Here is an 8066-nt window from a genome sequence, read left to right as displayed (position 1 = left end):
CTTCAGGTTTCCTGTCCCTGGGGGAGGAGTCTATCTCTCTGGTGGTGCTGTCGTGACGGGGTGGAAAAAGATCGGACATGCAGTATCTTTTTCTAAACTCAACTCCCGTCCTTTAACCACATAGGGACCCAGGGAGTACAGGTACACCTTCGCTCCCTGGTACTTAAGGACCCAGGGTGTACCTGTACACCCGTTAGAATTTGGGTCCCCGCCACACGTTGGGTGGGGACCAGACCAGGGTGACTGCTGATATCTATCAGCAGGCACCCTGCGCAAATGCCCAGGGGGGTCATCAGACTCCTTCATGTCGGCAATCGCCGCAAATCGCCGGTGAATTCACACCGGCGATTTGCAGGGGTGCCACCCCTCATATCCCTGCTATTGGACGTCAAGAAGCGACGACCAATAGCAGATGGGGGTTGGGGGGGTTAACTTTCGGTTTCCCCATTCTGCCCACCCACAGTAGGCGGGGCAGAACGGGGAAACCGACAGGGACCATCGTCGAAGTCCACTTACCCATCAGCGGCGGGAGCAGCAATCGGCGGCGGGGATCGACGGAAGAAGAGGACGGCGATGCGGCTCCCTGGATCCTACAAAACCCGGTGAGTTGCCTAGCAACATCTGGAGAGCTACAGTCTGAGACCACTATACAGTGGTCTCTAAACTGTAGCCCTCCAGATGTTGCAAAAATACAACTCCCAGCATGCCAAGACAGTTGTTTGCTGTGTGGGCTTGCTGGGATTTGTAGTTTTGCAACAGCTGGAGGGCTGCAGTTTGGAGATCACTTTGCAGTGATCTCTAAACTGTGGCCCTCTAGATCTTGCAAAACTACAACTCCCAGCATGCCCACATAGCAGTTTGCTGTCTGGGCATGCTGGGATTTGTAGTTTTGCAACATCTGGAGGGCCACAGTTTGGAGATCACTGTGCAGTGGTCTCTAAACTGTAGCCTTCCAGATGTTGCAAAACTGCAAATCCAACATGCCCAAACAGCAAACAGCTGTCTTGGCATGCTGGGAGTTGTAGTTGCGTACCTCCAGCTGTTGCATAACTACATCACCCAGCATGCCCTTCGGCGATCAGTACATGCTGGGAGTTGAGGTTTTGAACAACTGGAGGCACACTGGTTGGAAAATACTGAGTTAGGTAACAAGTGTGCCTCCAGCTGTTGCAAAAGTACAACTCCCAGCATGCACGGTCTGGCAGTGCATGCTGGGAGTTGTAGTTTTGAAACAGCTGGAGGATTGCCCTTCCCCCCCCCCCCCCATGTGAATGTACAGGGTACATTCACACGGGCGAGTTTACAGTACGTTTTCTGCTTCAAGTTTGGGCTGCAGCAATTTTTTTGCCGCAGCGCAAACTCCTAGCGGGAAACTCACCGTAACCCGCCAGTGCGAATGTACCCTAAAAACACTACACCACACTAACACATAATAAAGGGTGAAACACTACATATACACCCCTTACACTGCCCCCCCCCCCCCAATAAAAATGAAAAACGTATCGTACGGCAGTGTTTCCAAAACGGAGCCTCCAGCTGTTGCAAAACAACAACTCCCAGCATTTACGGACAGCCACTGGCATGCTGGGAGTTTAGCAACAGCTGGAGGCACCCTGTTTGGGAATCACAAAAAATGTAACATTTGGGGAAAAAAATTTGCATTTTAGTGAAAACATTTTTTTATTTTCATTTACACATCCAACTTTAACAAAAAGTCATCAAATATCTGTGGGGTGTTAAGGCTCACTGTACCCCTTGTTACGTTCCTTAAGGGGTGTAGTTTCCAAAATAGTGTGCCATGTGTTTGTTTTTTTTGCTGCTCTAGCAACACAGGGGCTTCCTAAATGCGACATGCCCCCCAAAAACCATTTTAGCGAAATTTGCTTTCCAAAAGCCAAATGTGACTCCTTCTCTTCTGAGAATTGTAGTTCGCCCGCAGAGCATTTTACATCCTAAAATGGGTTATTTCCATACTCAGAAGAGATGGGGTTACAAATTTTGCGGGGTATTTTCTCCCATTGCCCTTTGTAAATTTGGGGGGAAAAACTGCACTTTAGTGAAAAAAATTTTTTCTTCATTTACACATCCGACTTTAATGAAAAATCATCAAACACCTGAGGGGTGTTAAGGCTCACTGGACCCCTTGTTACATGCCTTGAGGGGTGTAGTTTCCAAAATGGTATGCCATGTGGGGTTTTCTGCTGTTCTGGCACCATAGGGGCTTCCTAAATGCGACATGCCCCCCAAAAACCATTTCAGGAAAATTCACTCTCCAAAATCCCATTGTTGCTCCTTCCCTTCTGAGCCCTCTACTGCACCCGCCGAACACTTGACATACACATATGAGGTATTTCCTTACTCGAGAGAAATTGGATTACAAATTTTGGGGGGCTTTTTCTCCTATTACCCCTTGTAAAAATTCAAAAACTGGGTCTACAAGAACATGTGAGTGTAAAAAAATAAAGATTTTGAATTTTCTCCTTCACTTTGCTGCTATTCCTGTGAAACACCTAAAGGGTTAACACACTTACTGAATGTCATTTTGGATACTTTGAGGGGTGCAATTTTTATAATGGGGTCATTTGTGGGGCTTTACTAATATGAAGGTCCTTCAAATCCACTTAAAACTGAAATGGTCCCTGAAAAATTCCGACTTTGAAAATTTTGTGAAAAATTGGAAAATTTCTGCTGAACTTTGAAGCCCTCTGATTTCTTCCAAAAGTAAAAACATGTCAACTTTATGATGAAAATATAAAGTACAGATATTGTATATGTGAATCAATATATAATTTATTTGGAATGTCTGTTTTCCTTTCAAGCAGAGAGCTTCAAAGTTAGAAAAATGCTACATTTTCAATTTTTTCATCACATTTTGGAATTTTTCACAAAGAAATGATGCGAGTATCGACAAAAATTTACCACTAACATGAAATAGAATATGTTACGAAAAAACATTCTTGGAATCAGAATGAAAAGTAAAAGCATCCCAGAGTTATTAATGCTTAAAGTGACAGTGGTCAGATGTGCAAAAAATAGGGGTTAAACAGGTTGAGCAACGGAGCTTCCTTTAGCAGACCTCAAAGACCTCAAGAGTAAAAAATAAAATGGTTTCTCAGGAAATTAAGATAATATTTCCAAACCTTGTAGATTTTAAGCTTTGCAGGCAGGGCCCCCTCCTCAGTCTGCCTTTTACTTTGTAGTACATTCATTGTGCTTGTATTTTTGGTATGCAGTCTAACTCTTATCATATGAACTCCGCCATGGAACCAAGGGTACATATATATATATATATATATATATATATATATATATATATAGAAAAAAAGTGAAGAAGAAAGTGCACCATGCGTGGCTGTAGCCAAGGATTCTAAGATCCACGTGGGTGCTCAGCTCCAGGGTCAGACCCAGGCCCCAAGTAAATGTAGCAAAAAATGGAAGAGAGCGGCACTCCAGCATTCAGTGAAAACCAAGTGTGGGTGTATTTATTCACACATCTGCAATACACGCGACGTTTCGGCCGGCCAATAGAGCCTTTGCTTGAGAAAGGCTCTATTGACTGGCCGAAACGTCGCGTGTATTGCAGATGTGTGAATAAATACACCCACACTGGGTTTTCACTGAATGCTGGAGTGCCGCTCTCTTCCATTTTTTGCTATATATATATATATGTGTGTGTGTGTATATGTATATATGAATATATATTAACATTTTGTTGGAGAACACTGAAAGGCAATAGGGACATAGTACCCCACGTGTACATACATGTGTAAAACTAGACTAAACTATCTGTGCTCGGTAGGAATCATTTTCCAGAGCTGCAGAACAGTTATAGTATTAGAAAGGGCAAAATGGACTTACCAGTGTCCAAACACTTCATTGACTCTGGACATCATGAAAGAGACTTACGTTTTATGGCTATTGACTTCATACCGGTTCCACCGAGAGGGGGAGACAGACTAGCAACATTGAGACAGAGAGAACTGTGGTAGATCCACCTGTTGAATTCACTACTGCCTGGCGTTCTGAATGTAGAATTTAACATAACATAAACAATCTTAATGTAGAATCTAACATAACATAAACATAGCATGAATATGTGGCTACTCTTGTAGTAATCTATTTTTCCTCAAGAGATCTTGACTATCCACTGAGGTAATGATACACACAGTACCATATATATTTGGTTTTGTGTGTATATATATATATATATTCATGTTGATATATATATTTTGTTTGTTTTTTATAGGTATACATCTGGAAGAGGAGAAGACACTATCTGCTCCGTTTTCGTGATTATTTTATTTGTCAATCTTGTATATGAGATCAATAAAAAATCTTGGGTTGGAGACAATCTGTATGGATGCATTATGTTAATCTTAGAATTTAGTGCATGGGTAAAGTCTAAAGTGGATTATAACACATGTGCACCAGTTTCTTTGTCTTGAAAAAATTTTCTTTTATTTTTATTTTTTCTATAATTATTATTTTTTATTTTTCTCATTTTATTTTATTTATTATTAATATATATATATTTTTTTTTATAAATTGAGTTCTTGAGCTCATATACAGATACAAATGCCGCTAAAATAACAGGCGTACTACGGTGTATATAGGTGGATAGATCGAGACATGTAGGGACCTGACAGTTCCAAGTGTCATGGTCCCCTGTTGACAGCTGTCCCTTTTGTGTCAGAAATGATTCAGAAGGGCAGAGGTCCTACAATAGGAGTCACGTGTTGAAGATGAGTTCTTTAGTATTCAAATATACTGCTTCATATTGGATTCAGTTATTCATATTGGCTTCAGTTATGTATATTTTCAAACTGGTGCCCATGAGTATAGTTAACACATATGTACTGTATTAGTATGTCCCTATGTTTATTGAGCCAATACAGTCCCTGGCATCATTTGAACTCATACAACTTGTCTCCTATATATAGACTTTGACAGCGATTGCTTCACTCTCCCCTTGGCATCCACTGATGGCTGAAAGCGTCTGTGGTAACCAGGGTGATGAGTGACATATACACTGACTCAGTCATGTGACGGGACCATGTGATCCCAGAGCATGAGACTTATCTAAAGAGGACTTACATCAGAGTCCAGGCTGCTGGCACCAACCGCATACAGGCTGAGTAGTGCTGCACTATTTTGTGGAATATATATATATATATATATATATATATATATATATATATAGTGACCCCCGACCTATGATGGCCCCGACATACGATCATTTCAACATACGATGGCCTCTCAGAGGCCATCGCATGTTGAAGGCAGCATCAACATATGATGCTTTTGTATGTCGGGGCCATCGCATAAACGGCTATCCGGCAGCGCAGACTGCTTCAGCTACCACCAGATAGCCGTTTACGGTGTCCCATGAGGTCGGCTGACGATCACTTACCTGTCCTTGGGGCTACCGCGCGTCCTCTTCGGGAACCCCTGCATCTTCGGCGCTCTCCATCGTCGTCATCACATCGCTGCGCACGCCGTCCTGTCATCCAATAGGAGCGGCGTGCGCAGCAACATGATGGTGGCGACAGAGAGAGAGGATGCCGGGACAGCAGAGGCCTTGCCGGAGCGTCGGGGACACCATGGGGACGCGGCGATAGCAATGGAAGGAGACATCCAGGGCAGCGGTGACGGGTCCGGAGTGGCGGGGACACGTGAGTATAACTTCCTATACCAGTGGTCTTCAACCTGCGGACCTCCAGATGTTGCAAAACTACAACTCCCAGCATGCCTGGACAACCAACGGCTGGGTGTTGTAGTTTTGCAACATCTGGAGGTCCGCAGGTTGTAGACCACTGTCCTATACTTTACATTGCACGGATCCCTCAACATACGATGGGTTCAACAAACGATGGTCCATTTGGAATGGATTACCATCGTATGTTCAGGGACCACTGTAAATATATATATATATATTTACACACAAGATATATATATATATTTTTTTTTTTTTTACATTTTATTGGAGAACACTGAAAGGCAATAGGGACATAGTACCCCATGTGTATATACATGTGTAAAACTAGACTAAACTATCTGTGCTCGGAAGGAATCATTTGCTGCAGAACAGTTATTTCTGGCATCCATAATGCAGCCAGGTGACTGATGCTGAGATGTATCTACATTTTATAATTAGTACCAGCACATTTTATATATTCTGATTTATCTATTAGCCAGGGATTTACAGACATCTTATACCAGAATCTTACATCGTGTCTTGATTAATGTAATGTGCCAGTGGATTTGCTCCAAGGATTACTTTGACCCACTAAACCTTTGAAATCTGCAGATAAGCACAGGTAGAATCTAAACATCTGTCAGGATCCGGGTACTGTGAGGATACTGTTGGTGGATCCTCTGTGTCAGTGGGGTGATGACGTGGGCCGTACTAGGGGAACGGCGTCTAAGGGGTTACTGGTCTTCACCAGAGCCCGCCGCAAAGCGGGATGAACTTGCTGCGGCAGGTAACCCCCAGGTCGTTCCACCCAATAGCGACTCAACCCCAACTGACGGCTGAGACAGGCACGGTACAAGGGATTAGGCAAGAGCAAGGTCGGACGTAGCAGAAGGTCAGGGCAGGCAGCAAGGATCGTAGTCAGGGGCAACGGCAGAGGGTCTGGAACACTGGCTTGGGACATACAAGGAACGCTTTCACTCGCACAAGGGCAACAAGATCCGGCGATGCTGGGAAGGGGAAGTGAGGTAATATAGGCTAGGACACAAGTGTATTCACTAATTGGGCCAGGCGCCAATCAGAGGCGCACTGGCCCTTTAAATCGCAGAGAGCCGGCGCGCGCGCGCCCTAGGGAGCGGGGCCGCGCGCGCCGGGACTGTACTGACGGAGGACAGGTCGGGTAAGAAGACTGGGATGCGAACGGCGAGCGGGCGCGTCCTGCTTCGCGGGTCGCATCCCCGGCAGTGACATTAATGCAGCGCTTCCGTTCAGCGGGTCTGACCGGGGCGCTGCGACAAGGTGAACGCTGCGAGCGCTCCGGGGAGGAGCGGGGACCCGGAGCGCTCGGCGTAACAACATCAATGATATTACAACCAATGTATGTATATATATATATATATATATATATATATATAAAAGAAGAGAAGGCCTGACTCACTGACTCATCAACGCCCAGCCTAAATTTTCACAGGTGTTGTTTTTAAGACGTAAACGAGGAATAAGGAAGGAATTTTTGAAATTCAACCCTTAAGGGGGTGAAAAGGGAGTTGAAAGTTTGTATGGAAGTCCGCCATTATTGAAGCTGGAAACATGAAACTTTTTTTTTAGGCTAACAATTAGAGATAAAGAAACACATGTTTTAACGTTTTCTAAAATTCCACCCATCGCTGTTCTGGCAGATGTCCGGCATTAACTCTTTAGACGCGGCGATCAAAGTTGAAAGAATTGGGGTTGTTTGGATGCCCGTAGACTTTACCCAGAGCGGCCTCATAACTATAGGATCGTAAAAAGTAGATCTATATTACTCCAAATTTAACACGAGCGAAGCCGCGGGCAAAAGCTAGTACCTCTATAATGATCCTGAATCTGAATAACATTTTATTACATGCTGGAGTTTACTGTTATATAAGGAATAATATCCCCCTACCTGTCCACACCAGTGTATTTACAAAGAACACCGAAAAGGAAAGGAAAAAAGAGCTTAGGAACACCACAAAAAGAAAAACAAAAAGGGTGGAATGTATGGATGCTGTTGTGGAGACTCCCAGAAAAGGATAATACCGTAATTCACCGTTTTCCTTATTGTCTCCACGACAGCACCCATGAGAAATACCAAAGATAAATTTAGGGAGGGACAATAGCAATAAGGACCTTGCGCCCAAAGGCCATATCCTCATTAGACCTAACATAAATTCTATAATGTTTAGAAAAGGTATGAAGACAGGTAGCCTTACAAATTTGCTCTACAGATGCACCTGCTCTCTCTGCCCAGGAAGAAGAGACTGCTCTAGTACAATGGGCTTTTATTTGAAGAGGTGGGGATTTACCTCTGGTTACATAGGCTTCTGAAATAGCTGTTTTTATCCATCTGGCT

General features: G+C 43.9%; 1 protein-coding gene across 1 annotated transcript in view; it reads left to right on the top strand.

The window, feature by feature from the left end:
• Window positions 1-5655: 5655 nt before the first annotated feature.
• LOC130291176 (integrator complex subunit 6-like) overlaps window positions 5656-8066 on the top strand; it is an 84482-nt gene continuing 82071 nt past the window's right edge. The window contains exon 1 of the mRNA XM_056539669.1: window positions 5656-5672. The gene's annotated coding sequence lies outside the window, so the exon portion shown is untranslated. The remainder of the gene's footprint in view (window positions 5673-8066) is intronic.

The sequence above is a fragment of the Hyla sarda genome, chromosome 9 (genome assembly GCF_029499605.1).
Source record: "Hyla sarda isolate aHylSar1 chromosome 9, aHylSar1.hap1, whole genome shotgun sequence".
Lineage (NCBI taxonomy): Eukaryota > Metazoa > Chordata > Amphibia > Anura > Hylidae > Hyla > Hyla sarda.
The sequence above is the reverse complement of the archived record's forward strand: the minus strand, read 5'-3'. Positions and strand labels throughout refer to the sequence as shown.